Source organism: Xenopus laevis, chromosome 1S (assembly GCF_017654675.1).
Source record: "Xenopus laevis strain J_2021 chromosome 1S, Xenopus_laevis_v10.1, whole genome shotgun sequence".
NCBI classification, from domain to species: Eukaryota; Metazoa; Chordata; class Amphibia; order Anura; family Pipidae; genus Xenopus; species Xenopus laevis.
In genome coordinates this window covers 77805875-77821587 of record NC_054372.1, presented here as the reverse complement: position 1 = coordinate 77821587, position 15713 = coordinate 77805875, and positions in this window count along the sequence as shown.

Below are 15713 nucleotides of genomic sequence, written 5' to 3'. Positions count from 1 at the left end.
TAGAGATGTGATAGCCAAGGAGATGCTGCTTAAGCAAAGTACTTTAACACCTGCAGGCATCAGGGCTTATATAAAGTTTTCTGACACCGAATATGACATTGTGTTCAAAACATCACAAGCCCTGGAATTTTTTTGGCAGGATTATGACAGCTTTAAACATTCAGGCCTGTGGGAAAGCTTTAGAGTCATCTTAATCACTAAACCTGAGACAAAGAAAGTCACCATTTTGTTTAAGAATGATTGTGGCCCACCCGAGGATATTCTTATATGGCTTAGACGTCATTGTAAGGTGCTTACCCCTTTAAAGAAGGACATTGATAATAATGGATATTGGTCAGGTGGGTGGTGTACTAATGTGGAATTGTACATGAGGTATAATGTGCCGCAGCATCTTCCAAACTCTGTCTTCATTGGTAGTGAGCGAGGGGTGGTTTTTTATCCGGGTCAGCCAAGGGCCTGTTTCAAATGTGGTTCTTACCGACATCAGGCAAGTGCCTGTGCAGTGGTCAAGTGTTCACTATGTGGTGATGTAGGACACACCGGGAAAGATTGCAATGATGTGAAATGTAACTTGTGTGGAAGCTATGGCCACTCACATAGGGCTTGTCCAGAGGCTCTTCATAACATAATGGAGAGTTGCCCTCAGTTAGAGGAAGAGATGGCAAAGGATTTGTTGGAAGAGATAAGGGATGAGATGGATTATTTCCAGTCTGATTCACAACCATCGGTCATTCCCCCTTCTCAGCCTCATGATACGGTAAAAGATCAGTTAGCTGTGGCAAGAGATGCAGGAGATTCTGTTCCCCTTACTGTTTCCTCTTTGTCTCAGGGAGCAAATAATGAGTTGCCAGTTTCTATAATAGAGGCCCCTATCATTCAGCCTTTGGGAATACAGCCTCTTCCCCAGAGACAGAAACCTCTTGCACAGTCTGGAAAGGGAAATTGTGAACCAGCAGATAAGGCAATTCCACTAAGTAAGTCCCCTTTCTCACAAGATTGGACAGTAATAAAGAACAAAGACCTTTCAGGAAAGCAGTCCCCTCCAAAATACATTCCACCTATGCAAATCAGCCTAGAAAACAAATTTGAACTTTTGGCAGAGAAAAAATCTTGGGCAGATGCTATGGAAGAGCAAGATGAACTGGAAAGGATAGATATGGAAGACAAACAAAGTGTGAAACAGTGTCATGGTCAGGCTGATGTGGGTACAGATAGTGGTGCTGAAGGCGATACTGACAGTAAGGGAAAGGAGGAAGTTGTTTCAGGTTCTGAAATGGAATGTAACAAATTGCAAGTCCGCAGGAAAATTGTCTCGGTTGAGTTCAGGGAAGGTGATAAGGCTTTATCTGATGATGCAAGTGAGATGATATCGTTAGGAGATGATGATCCAATCCCATCTGGTACACAGATTAAAAGATTTGGTAATCAAGATGATAGTCCGGATGAGAGAAGGAGTAGAAGGAGGAGGAGGCACAAGAAAATTAATAACACTTAACTATGGCTTCTTGCCCCCTCAGGTTTATTTCAACAAATGTTGCAAGCATTAAAGTGGCCAGTACAAGATATCAAGCCTTTGAAGCCTTAAGCCACACCTCAGCTGACATCATCTTCTTGCAAGAGACCAGACTGACCACCACTGCAGATATCAAGAAAGCATCAAAAGATTGGCTTTGTGGTCCAGCTTTTTTTTCAATTGCTGCAGAACCTGGGGGCGGTGTTGGTATTTTGTTTAAAGGCTTTTCTGGAATATTTGTGCACCGCCTTATAGAGGTGGAAGTAGGCAGGTGTCTTCTATTAGACGTCTCTGTTGCAGGACGCAGACTGAGACTTATTAATGTTTATGGGCCTCAGTCTGGGCATGGGAAAAAAAACCTTTTGAGGGAAATTCAGCCATATCTCCATACCTCCACTTCAGTCATCATGGCTGGTGACTTCAACCAGGTCCTTAGAGCAGAAGATAGATCAAGGCTTTCCTTTGACAAATACGAAAGTAATTTTCTTAAAAACATACTTGAGCAAGCAGACTTGGTTGATGTCTTTACCCATGGTAGTCGGATGTCAAAGCATACTTATCATTGTGCAGGTCGAAGCAGCAGGATTGACATGGCTTTTGTTCGGAGGGAGGAGATCTTTACACAGACTGAGGAAATCTTGGTTGATTACTCTGACCACCTTGCCTTATCTTTTCTGCTGGGTGTCTCCTCAGTTCCGACCAAAGGTAGGGGGTTATGGAGATTGAGTTCAGATACCCTGGAGAGTGAGTCAGTGCAGCACTCCTTTGAGGCACTCCTTCAGTGTGCGTTGACAAAGATTGTGTTTTTCGACTCAATGTCGCAGTGGTGGGAGGAGGCCAAGAAGTCATTCCGCACCTTCTTCCGCAGACTATCTGTTATAAGGGAGGGAAACAAGTATAAAAAGTACCTTGCCATACGAAGAAAGCTTGAATCCTTAATTTCGGGCAGGGTGGTTGGGGAGAAAGTTTCCAGACTAAAGCTTCAGATCAAACGGCATCAGTGTAGTCGTTACAGGTCCTTGGTTCTGGAGAGGGATTATGGGGGATTCCATTGCCCGGATAGGGATGTAGCGAACGGCGGAAAAAATGTTTGCGAACTTGCGTCAAAAATGCGAACGGTTCGCGAACGTCGCGAACCCCATAGACTTCAATGGGAAGGCGAATTTTAAAAGCTAGAAAAGACATTTCTGGCCAGAAAAATTATTTTAAAGTTGTTTAAAGGGTGCAACGACCTGGACAGTGGCATGCCAGAGGGGGATCAAGGGCAAAAATGTATCTGAAAAATACATTGTTTACACAGCGCTGCGTTTTGTGCTGTAAAGGGCAGAAATCACACTACGTCACTCAGGTGATGTTTCTGGACACGGAATGTGAAAAAGCTCACACAGCTAGGTGGCACTTGGTTAAAGACTGGGCAAACAATGCCTGCAAGGGCAACGTATACAGTAGTGGGTACGGAATATATTATTGCTGCTGTAAAAACATCACTCAGGTGATGTTTACGGACACGGAATTATTATTGTTATTTAGACAGAATGTGAAAAAGCTCACACAGCTAGGTGGCACTTGCATACCTCCCAACTGTCCCTCTTTTGACCACTCAACCCCCTGTCCCTCTTTTGTACTGGAAAGTCCCTCTTTTCTCTGAACTGAACAGCCAGAAAAAAAACAGTTTCTAACTTAATTAGCTTTTGGCAGAGAGCTCAGAACAGCTAACAGGTGCAAATAAGATACTTTGTAACAATTTTGACTCTGGTCGGTGCTGGTAGTGGTGAACTACTAGGAGGAGCAGCACACCAGTCCCTCTTTTCTCTGAACTGAACAGCCAGAAAAAAAACAGTTTCTAACTTAATTAGCTTTTGGCAGAGAGCTCAGAACAGCTAACAGGTGCAAATAAGATACTTTGTAACAATTTTGACTCTGGTTGGTGCTGGTGGTGGTGAACTACTAGGAGGAGGAGCACACCAGTCCCTCTTTTCTCTGCACTGAACAGCCAGAAAAAAAACAGTTTCTAACTTAATTAGCTTTTGGCAGAGAGCTCAGAACAGCTAACAGGTGCAAATAAGATACTTTGTAACAATTTTGACTCTCGTTGGTGCTGGTAGTGGTGAACTACTAGGAGGAGCAGCACACCAGTCCCACTCCCCAACACAGCTAGACTAATAGCACTGGGCTCTTATAGTAGCAAAGTAAAAAAACAAAAAAGAAAATAAAAGCAGTCCTTACAAGGACTATTGGGTTATTACAGCAGTCAGCAGATGAGATCAGAAGCAGTGCCCACAGCAGCTACATACAGAGCACTGCAGTAGAAGGTAGATTACTAGTCAGCAAAGCTAACTAACCTAAACTTACTGTCCCTCAAATCCCTGCAGAGTTCTGTCCCTACAATACAGAGCAGTATCAAGTAGATTACTAGCCAGCAAAGTTACTATCAACTGTCCCTCAAATCACTAAACAGCTCTCTCCCTACACTAGCTCTTCCAAGCACACACAGGCAGAATGAAAAAACGCTGCAGGGCTTCAGTTTATATATGGAAGGGGAGTGGTCCAGGGGGTGTGGGGGTGGTCCAGGAGGGAGAGCTTCCTGATTGGCTGCCATGTATCTGCTGCTCTGGGGTGAGAGGGCAAAAATAAGCGCCAGCTAAGGCGAACACAAATTGGCGAACGTCGCACGACGTTCGCGAACATTCGGCGGACGCGAACGGTCGATGTTCGCGCAAATTAGTTCGCGGGCGAACAGTCCGCGACATCCCTATGCCTGGATCCCTTTCGGAATTGCAGGGAAGCTGTGACGAGGAAGTCGATTGTTGGTTTGAAGGACTCTCAGGGTATAGTTCAGAAATCTAAGGGTGGGATCCTGCGAGTTGTTCAAACCTACTATGCTAGTTTGTTCAGAAGTAAGGTTTTGGATAGGGGAAGGATGAAAGCTTTTCTGGAGGGAACCCCAGGTCCAGACCTGAAAAATTTGGATTTTTCACCCTTAATTGAGGACATCACAGAGGAAGAGGTCAAAAAGGCAATTGAGCAGCTAAAATTAAAGAAAGCCCCAGGTCCAGATGGCCTAACAGCCGAATTCTATAGAACTTTTAAGAACCTTTTGACCCCGATTCTTGTGGAGGTCTTTAAAGACTGCCTGGGAAGAGGCATTTTGCCTCCCTCCATGAGAATCTCCTCTTTGGTGTTATTATCCAAGGGCAAGGATCCTACAGATGTCAAGAACTGGAGGCCAATTGCCCTCTTGAACACAGATAGGAAGCTTTTGGCAAAGGTTTTTTTTTCTAGGCTTGTTTTATTTTCAGGCACGTTATTGTCCCGTGAGCAGTTCTGCACGGTGAAAGGGTGGAGCATCTTTGGGGCAGTCTTGTCTGTACGAGAAGTGCTTGAAACATGTAAAGCCCAAAATAAGGGGAAGTATGTGGTAGGTCTTGACCAAGCTAAGGCTTTTGATAGGGTGGATCATGATTATCTGTGGGCGACCTTGCGTAAGTATGGCATCCCGGACCAATTTGTTGATTGGCTTTCTGTTTTGTATAAGGAGGGGAAAAGCTTCCCACTTGTCAATGGGTGGTGTGGTGAAACCTTCGGGGTTGAGGCTGGGGTACGCCAGGGTTGCCCTCTTAGCCCACTGCTATATGTCTTTGCGATTGACCCATTTCTTCGTGGAGTTCAGGCTTTGGATTTTGAGGGCTTCCAGGTCCCCTGTTACCTGCCCCTGAAGTTTGTAGCCTATGCGGACGATGTCTCGCTTGTCATCTCCCGTCCTGAAGAAGTTGGGATGTTGGCCGGGGTTATCGAAAGTTACTCAGAGGCCTCAGGCTCTCTGGTCAACGCTGATAAGTCGGAAGCTTTCTGGACCTTGGATGGTGAGCCGGATTTTCCGCTCCCTGATTTCCAGCACTCCTCCAGTGAAATAAAGATTCTAGGGGTCAAATTCGGGAGGGGAGATAATGCCAGGTTAAATTGGGAGTCAAAACTGGATGCTGTCGACTTAAGGATACAGCGACGGAAAAACTGGAAGCTGTCCTATAGAGAAAGAGTGAAGCTCATCAAAGCTTACCTGGTTCCTATCCTCCTGTATGTGTCTTACGTTTACCCTTTGCCAAAAGCTTTCTATGTAAGGATCCACAGCTTTTTCTTTCAGCTTCTTTGGGGGAACAAGCTGAATCATGTCAAAAGAGGGATCACTTACCTGCGGACTAAAGAGGGTGGGCTGGGCATGTTATGTCCTGTGGCCTTCTTTGGCACAATTTTCTTGAAATTTAATTTTGGGAATCTGGGCCAAAGAACTGATGTTCCGTGGGAAAACAGTGTCAGGGCCTGGGCATCCCCTTTTATAGGGCAATGGTTACATTAGGGTGAAGTTGGTGCGGGTGCGACATGGTCAACTCCCACTGCATTTTGTTGCCGCACTGAAGCTTTTAAGAGTTTGGGACATTAGGATAGTCGAACTTGGCACAGCATCCAGACGTGATCTTTATAAGAGGGTGTTGAGTGTCTATTTTGCTGTTCCAATGGCCTTGAAGGACTGTGTAGGGGGAACTCTTGCGGAGAGTCTGCATTACCTAAACAGTAAGAGATTACCCCCAAAGTTTTTTGATCTGGCATGGCTCTCTCTTCAGGGAAGGCTCTTTGTTAGGGGGAATGTGAAATACCTGTCTGCAGTAGATAAAAATTGTCCCTGGGGGTGTGGTGTGGAGGAGACCCAGGAGCATTTTCTTTTGCAGTGTCCCATGGCAAGCAACATCCTTCATCAAGTTTCCCAGGCCATATCTGCCCCATCTTTAAGTTCCCTTAACTATTCTGAACTTGCATATGGTGTTTTGGCAAGAGACCTTTCATATCATCTTTGGCAGGGTCGTTGCAAATACACTTTTGGGATGGATATGAGTGCAGAGAGGATAGTGTCCTTTATACTCAGAGAGTTATGTTTTATAAGACAGATGGAAAGATCAAAATCCTCATCCAATATTTCTTCATGGAGGGATTTCATATTCTAATGTTTAGTTTGAGCCTGACGTTTTGTTCAATGTTTTTTATTTTATTATGTACACCTTGGAGGAAAATTACTGCCTGCTTTGTTTTTTCCTTAGGGGGTCCTTTGTTTTGGGTGGGGGGCGGGGTTAGTGTGGAGGGAGTGTGTTACGAGGACATTTCAAGCAGACTCTGGACTTGAATATGAATGTCCTTTATTATAGGGAGGGGAGGATGTCAGTATGGACAGAGTTTGGACAATGGATTCTGACTATCCTCTGGAGGGTGGATTGGGTGGTTTGGTGTCACATACTACATGAACTGCCACAAATGGACTCTCATTAATTAGATTTTTGCCTCATGCTAGTAATTTGAAGGTGTGCATTATTTTGTAAAAGGGTTTTTATAATCTATGTAAATAAAAAAAATTCCTATCTGATCCCCGTAGGGAGCAGACGTGTTTGGAGAGAGCTCGTGATTTTGAGAGAGAACTTGTGATTTTGACTTACCCAGGCCCTTCTGGGTCTGGGGAGGTTGATTTCTCAGCTGTTTTTGTGGCTTTATAGCCTTTACTTTTCTTTTTTGTTTTTGTTTATTTATTTATTTTTTGAAATGGGTAAGAAGTTGCCCCCAACAGAGGAAGCAGGGGCAATGAATACCCGAGCAAGGCAGACGTGCAGTGAGCCAGAAAGCTGTAGTTGGTGCAGAAAAGAAAATGGCTGCTACCTTAAAGAAAGTGAACAAGAAAGGGAAAGTTTTGCCAAAGGAGGAGGAGGTGGAAGAGGTGTCTGTGGAGAGTGAGGAGGAAGAAAAGCTGGATGAGATCCCTGAGTCAAGTCTGTCTGGGTTTGCGGCATCTGAGCCCCCTGTGCAACATGTTGCGGAACTACAAGTCTCTACATCTGGAGCTTCAGCATAGGTTGGTGAATCCCAAGCTACCTGTGTCCCAGAGAGCACCCCCCAAGGAACAAGCAGGTGCCCCATAGCTATGGAGGAGGAATGTCCTGTGGCCAGCACAGACTGGAGCCCCTGGTCTGGTACTTGCATCAGTCAGGGAGCAGAGGGGAGCGGTGCTTTGCTGGGTGAAAAGGAAGGTACAAGCGGCTGTACTGACACACAAGCAGCTGCTGCTATGGACAGTGACCCCCAGCTGAGGGAGAAAGCAGGTACCAGCTGCACTGCTGTAATGGAGGCCGGCCATGTGCTTGGGAAGGAGGACACCATTTTGGAAGCAGAGACAAGCTTGTGCACAGCAAAGGGGAAGCTCCGCCCACCCAGTGAAAGCTGCAGAGAGTCCAGCAGAGACAGTGAGAAAGGAAAGATTCCAGCAAAGAATCAGGGAACCCCCCCACAAATGGCACCGACTGCTGCTGCTGCTTCAGCAGAGGGAGGAATGGAGGCAAGCATGGACTGTGGCTACCTGGCAGAGACTGTGGCTTTACAGGTGCTGGAGGAGAAATCTGCAGGTAACAAACAAACTGACTTTTCCTTAATTGCCTGTGTGGGGGAGGGGGTTTGAGACTGTTGCTGCTACAGACTGTGTCTCTAAAGACTTTTCTGGGGTCTCCACCTCTAAAGACTCTGTAAATTAGGAGGAAATTGTTAAAGCTTTAAAGACTATGGAGTTTTTGCAGCAGAGGAAAAAAGAACTAAATAATGTGATTGCAAAAGAACTTAGTTTGGCTGCCAAAGCGATTGGAGAGTTAAGAGGGCAGAGAATAAGAAAGACTGCTATGTACAATAAAGAGTTGGAGGAACTGGAGGAAGAAATTAAAAAGACTTTCCTTATAATTAAACCATGGGAAGAGATTTTTAAGAACCGGGAAAGGTTTGAGCAGATGGAAAAAGGGAAACGTTTTTCTTCTAATGTTTCCTCTAATATCCCTGCTAATGTTGTTGTGCAGCCAGAGTGTGTGAGTGCAAGTGTGAGTGCAGGTGTGAATGGGGCAAGTGGTGAGAGAGAGGCTGTGAGTGAAGGGGTACAGGGGGTGAGAGTGCTGGTGTGGTGGGATGGGAGAGGGGACTGTGGGGGGGGGCTGTAAGGCTGCTCCAGAGGTTGGGCAAGAGAGAAGCCAAGCACCTGTGAATGTGTGGGAAAGGAGGAGGCTGTTTGCTAACTCATGTGGGCTAAATAGATCCTTTGATGGGCCGGTGTTTAAGAGTCGCAATGTGGTGATAATTAAATGGGAGGGGGAGCAAGATAAATTCCCAGGTTGGAGATACGTGGCACGTAACCTGGTGAAAGAGTCTATGGGTTTCACTACCAATGATGTCAATGCTTTTCTAGATATCTCTGTTACTGAATATGATCTCTGCTTTAAACTGTCCCAGGGGATGGAGAGGTTTTGGTCTCTTTATGACCAAAAGAAAAGCACAAAAGTGTGGGAAAATTTTAAGGCAATCCCAATCTCACGTCCTGAAACCAAAAATGTAACCATAATTTTCAAACACGAATCAGTCCCCCCTGAGGATATCCTTAATTGGTTAAAGAGACAGTGCACTGTACCCCTCTCACCAAGATCTATAATGAGGAAGGTTTTTGGGCAGGAGGATGGAAAGCCCAAGTGAAACTAGAGGTTCAACACAATCTCCCCAGGCACCTCCCTAACTCATTTTTCATAGGAAGAGAACGGGGGGTTTGTTATTACCCAGGCCAACCTCGCCAATGCTTTAAGTGTGGGTCAAACAGACACTTGGCCATTAACTGTGAAACCAAGGTGTGTGCTCTGTGTGGTGCTAAAGGCCATACCAGCAAGGAATGTAATGAGGTCAGGTGCAACCTATGTAATGCTCTGGGTCATACACACAGGGACTGCCCCAATGCTTGGCATAACATTGTCAGGCATTGCCCTAATTTGGAGCGGGAATTTCAGGAGGAGGAGGAGGGGGCATGAGGATGAAATGGAGTTGGAGACCAGGGTGGAAGGAGTTGTGGAGCCTGCAGTCCCTCAGGAAACTAGGGTGAAGGAAAGGAAGGAGAAAGTGACAGAGAAGGAGGGCTGGACTGTATAGGAACAAAGGGGAATAAACAACAGGGAAAGATGGTTGGTGTGAGCACATCAAACAGATTTACCCTCCCAGGTGGGAAGAGTTGGGGGGAGATGGCAGAGGAGGAGGAGGAGGAGAAAGAAGTAAGGCAGATAGAGAAGGAAGAAAGGGACAGAGAGGAAAAGAAAAAGAAAAAGAAAAGGCGAAAAACAAAAGAAGGAAGAATATCCCCACAACCCGATGCAGGCCAGACTTTAATCCCAGAAGTTCTAGAAGTTACTGGGGAAGAGCAGGGGAAAAAGAGGAAGGAGAGAGACTCTGGGGAGGGAGTTTCCTTTGAGGAAGAGTTTCTGTTTTTTGTAGAAGGGGATGAATCTCAGGGGATGCAAGTTAAGAGATGTGGGGAAGAAGGGGAAGAGTCTTCAGCAAAACTCCCTAAAACATGATGGGTTCCCCAATTTCTTTTTGTACCCTTAATGTGAGAAGCATTAGGTCTCCCAACGCACGATTGGTAGCATTTGAGTTTCTATTTTCCTTGGTGGTAGATATCATTTTTGTTCAGGAGACTTGCCTAACCAATAGATATATCTACAATTCAAAAAGAGACTGGCAGAAAGGGCCCTCATTTTGGTCCATAGCAGAGGAACAGGCGGGAGGAGTGGGGATTCTGTTTAATGGTGACAGGCACATTGAAGTTAAGAGGTTGGTGGAGGTTAAAATGGGCAGGTGTTTGCTACTTGATATTAAGATAGATGGGGAAGATCTAAGATTAATATGTATGGGCCCCAATCAGTGGTGGAGAGGAAGGAACTCATAAGAGAAATGAGACAATATTTGCACACCTCAATGCCAGTCATCCTAGCCGGGGATTTCAACCAAGTGACAGGGCCAGGGGATAGATCTGGTATGTATAGAAAATATGAGGGTGCATTTCTCAATGAGGTGGTTCAAACAGCAGGGTTGGTGGATGTGGCTACTGAAGGGGGTAGGAAGGCCAAGCACACGTATTTTTGTGGCTCCCGCAGTAGTAGAATTGACCAGATTTATATTAAAGCTGGTGCTCCTTTTTCAGGGGTTAAGGAGATTGAAGTGGGGTTTTCTGACCACTTGGTCCTTTTTTTTGAATATGGGGTATCAGATAGTCTGGGGGTTGGTAAAGGTCTGTGGAGGTTAGGTTCAGAAATAATAAAGGATGAGGAACAAAAACCCTTTTGTGAGTTTGTTGTACAAAATATTCTGTCAAAAATGATTTTTTATGATTCACCAACACAGTGGTGGGAAGAGGCCAAGAGGTAATTTCGGGCTTTCTTCAAGTCCCTATCTGTTAAAAGGGAGGGAAATAGACAATTGCAGTACCAGTCCTTGAAAAAGAAGCTGGAGTCCTATATTTCGGATGGGGTGGTGGGGGAAAAGCGACCCAGTTAAGGAACCAAATGAAGCAGTATCAGTACAGCCGCCAGAGTTCTCTGGTTCTTGAGAGGGATTCTGGGATGAAAATTTCCACAGATCCTTTTAGGAACTGTAAAGAGTCAGTTAAAAGGAAACTGGTGAGGGGTCTCATTGACTTCCAGGGTAAAGAGCAAAAGACAAGGGAGGGAATACTGGAGGTTGTGAGATCCTACTATGCTGCTTTTTTTGGGGAGAGAACTTTGGAGAGGGAAAGGATGACAGCTTTCTTAGAGACGACCCCAGGACCTGACACACAAAATTTGGATTTTTCCCCCTTGACAGCTAAAATCACAGAGGAGGAGGTAAAGTTGGCGATAGAGAGTCTGCAGAATACGAAAGCTCCAGGTCCGGATGGCTTAACATCAGAATTCTATAAGACCTTTAAAGATCTGTTAGCTCCAGCACTTGTTGAGGTGTTTAACAATTGTTTAGAGGAAGGGGACCTCCCGCCATCTATGCAGTTTTCCTCTTTGATTTTGTTGTCAAAAGGTAAGGACGAGAAGCATATTGAGAACTGGAGGCCGATTGCCCTGCTCAATACAGATAGAAAGATTCTCGCAAAGGTTATTTTCTTTTGTTTAAGTTTATTTTCAAGCACTTTATTGTCTGACTGTCAGTTCTGCACGGTGAAGGGGTGGAGCATTTTTGGAGCTGTCTTTACCATTAGAGAGGCTCTGGAATTATGAAAAGCTCATAGGTGGGGGAAATACTTTCTGTGTTTAGATCAGTCAAAAGCCTTTGATAGGGTGAATCACCAGTACCTATGGGCTGTTTTGTCTAAATACGGTATCCTGGGGCAATTTATTAGTTGGATAAAAGTTTTGTACAAAGGGGCGAGAAGCTTCCCACTAATTAACGGTTGGCAGGGTGAAGACTTCCAGGTTGGGGCAGGAGTAAGACAGGGGTGCCCTCTGAATCCTTTGCTGTATGCATTTGCGTTAGATCCATTTCTTAGGTCGCTGCAGGAAGGTATTTTGGAGGGTATCTGTGCACTCAGTGGTGAGCGCCTGAGGTTGGTGGCCTATGCGGATGATGTAACAGTGGTTATCTCAGAAGCTTCTCAGAGGCCTCAGGGTCTCTAGTCAATAGTGAAAAGTCAGAAGCTTTGTGGAGTTTGGAGGATGACCCCAGTTTTGAGTTAAGAACCTTCCCCGTTGCCTCCACTCAAGTAAAAATACTAGGGGTTAAATTTGGGAGGGAAGATAATGCCAGGCTAAATTGGGAAGAGAAGTTGGATACCGGTTTGGCAAAAGTTCAGCGTTGGAAAGGGTGGAAGCTGACCTATAGGGAAAGAGTTAACCTTATCAAGACTTTTCTGATCCCGTTGTTTTTGTATGTGTCCTGTGTGTTCCCTTTGCCAGAATCTTTCTATGCTCGAGTCTATAGCTTATTCTTCCAGATGATCTAGGGGAATAGGCTAAACCCAGTCAAAAGAGGGGTAACGTTCCTGCAGAGGAAAGAAGGAGGTTTGGGGATGGTCTGTCCTGTGACCTTCTTTGGTGTCATTTTCCTAAAGTTTAACTTTGGGGGTCTGACTCAAGGAAAGTTGTATCAGGTCTTGGGCATCGTCTTTTATCATGGACTGGCTGCAGGGCGGTAGGGCGAAAGAGGTCCGTGTAAGATAGAGCTATTTCCCACCACACATTGCCCATGCCCTTAAGCTGATAAAGAGGTGGGGCATTGGGGCAGCAGAAATAACATCAACCCCAAGGAAGCAAATCTATGCGTGGGTACTAACATCCTTCTTTACTGTCCCACTGGCTATAAGACACTGTACCAGCAAAACCCTGGAGGACATACTAAAGTATTTAAACAGTGTGCGACTCCCCCCAAAACTGTTTGATAACTCCTGGCTGACAATGCAGGGCAAGTTGTATGTACGGGGCAACATGAAATACCTAAGTCATGTAAGAAAAGAGTGTCCCTGAGGGTGTGGGGTGGAGGAGAGTCAAGAGCACTTTTTGGTGGATTGTTCGGTGTCAAACAGTTTATATGAGGGTGTGCTGAAGGTGTTGGGTATTTATAATATATGTGCTAATGACTATGTAGAAAGAGCCTATGGGATCATTCATAGGAAGCACCGCTATAACCAAGAGACTGTATTTATTATACTGTCAGTCATTCGATACCATCTGTGGTCTATCCGATGCATGAAAACCTTTGGGAAAGACAATGAATCAATAGACCAAACAATAAGGAAAATCTTATGGGAAATTGTGTTTATTAAAGTCAATGAGATTCAGAAAAAAAGCTTGAATGAAAAAAATTGGTTGAACTTTGATTTCTCTTGGTCAAATTCTTTGTAAATAATGTACATATTGTAATATAATGTCATTTTGATATACTTTGATTTTGTTATGCTTTGTATTGTTTTTTATTTTAAATAAAAATCCCTATCTGATCCCCATTGTAAGCAGCAGTCCTACCCTGCTTTATGGCTGATATTCAAAAAAGCATATGCTTTCAAGTTTCTGTACATCTAAGGGTAGGGACACACTTGGACGATTTGTCGCCAACGTTTTAAAAAAGTAAATCGCGGCGACAAGACGATCGTCTTTTTTGAACAGACGATTCACAGCGACTATTGGCACAGAGCGATTTGTATCCCATTACTCTGTGCGGTACGTGCTCCACCCAAACCGGAAACGGTTTGTGCTTCCCGCTGTAACCTGGCGTCTTTACGTGCTTGCGTTCTTGCGTCATTGCGTTCGCATTGTAATTTGAATACAATTGCTGCTACTTATCTGTATGTGTGTGCGTGTCTAGGAGATTTCAGTGCTTTTCTAAGTACATGCTATTTCTGATAAATCGCTCGGAAAAGGGTCTCAGTGCATTTTGGAGCTACAGGCGATTCCCAAACGCGCTGTGGGCACAGGAGCTGGCGTCTTTTATTTGGTTTTGTTCAGAGACAAAACGAGCGATATGTCGCCGCGATTTGCTTTTTAAAAACGTTGGCGACAAATCGTCCAGTGTGTCCTTACCCTAAGTGGTGCCAGTGCCTCTTGTTAACAGCCCCAACTCCCTACTAAAGTCCTACGTGTGAGAACTGTTCACTTGAGCAAGGCCTTGTGCTTTCAAATGCAAATTAGCAAAAATGTTCAAGAATACATTAAGGTGATTAAGGTACAGACAACAGACAAAAGGGTAGGGTTTGGGGTTGTTTGCTGTTATATTCCATGTGCTAAGTACCATTGTGGGAGATGGTGCTGTAAGCTCTTATTTGTGTAGTGAGAGTGGACTCTACTTGAAGGAATGCAGTCTATTATTGATGGTGCAATGGAGTGCAAAAAGTAAACCACCATCTATATTTAAACTTTGCTTTTTGTAGTGTCTGTACTGGGAATCAAAATAGGCCCAAACAGTACCCAACCAGCCCACTAAAGAGTGACTTTCTATAGCTTGTTACTGAAGCCAGTCCGGGCCTGCTGGGTGACATCCCTCATTAGTCTGCTTTTCTAAGTGTAGTGGGGGCCTGCAAATATGTCAGCTGGTAGGGGAATAATATCTATGCACCCCTTCCCCCTGCAATCACACATGCATGGCCTGCAGGCATGCGCCAAATAATGCCCCCCACCCCACTGGGACAGAATGCTCTGTTATACAGATAGCTAGAATCTCAGCTGTCATAAAGCAGGACAGGGCTGCTGCTTACAATGGGGATCAGATAGGATTTGTGCAGCCACTGGGACAGAATGTTCTGTTATACATATAGCTAGAACCTGTTGTCTGTATGAGCCCTTGGTGATCTTAGATGAATCTCTGCTCAAAGAATTGAAGGCCTTGTAAATTAATTTGAATGGTCTGACACTTCCCTATTTAGCACATGGTATAGTATAGCACACACAACCCCCACTCCTTCCTTGTTGTTTGGACCCTATTGTGCATTCCTGTGTCTAGGAGTTTTGTACTAATTATATCTAAGCAGTACTGACCATTAAATGCCCTCAGCTCATTTGCATTTAAAAAGCACAATGGTTTGTTTATATTACAGTGTTTACATATGTAGGACTTTTGTTGGGGGGAAGGTCTGTTAAAGGAGAAGAAAATTCCATGTCCAGACTGTGATTTAATATAGGCCCTGAAATTTTAAGTAAACAGAGGCCCAAACAGCCCCCCAGCAGTACACTAAATAGTGAGTGTCTATGGCAGGAGTGCCCAGGATGTCAATCGCAGTCTACCAGTCAATCCCCGTCCTGTTCCTGGTAGGCCGCAACCTGCTATTAGTTTCAATGGTGTGTTGAAAAATGCAACATTTACATTTACTTCCAGTGATATGGCTGTATCCCCCCCCCAAAAAAAAATCAATGAGCATGTGAATATGAATTCTGGGGGGGGGGGGATGGGATGGATTTAGAGGTCTCTCCTTAGCATGGGGAAGGGGACAGAGTGGTGGTTATTGTAATCTCAGTACACCAGGAAACAAGGGATCACTGGATATTGGCAAAGGTGGTGAAAATATCAAAAACATAAACCAGCAGTCAGGGGCTTATGTGGAGCTGCAGAGAAACACCCCCTCTTAACACAGACCCAGGTGTCAGGATATTTATCATCCAGGGTGTACTGAGTCCAACAATAGGTGGCCCCAGCAGCTTTGGTCAGAGTGCTTTCAGTCAGGCACATGTTAAGGTGGCCATACACAGAGACATCCGCTCGTTTGGCGATGTCGCCAAATGATCTCTCTCCGATATGCTCACCCTGAGGTGGGCAATATCGGGCTGATCTGATCGTGGTCCCTGGGGCCCAACGATTGGATCCTAACAAATGGGAATGGGGGTCGGATTGCGGGGCGATC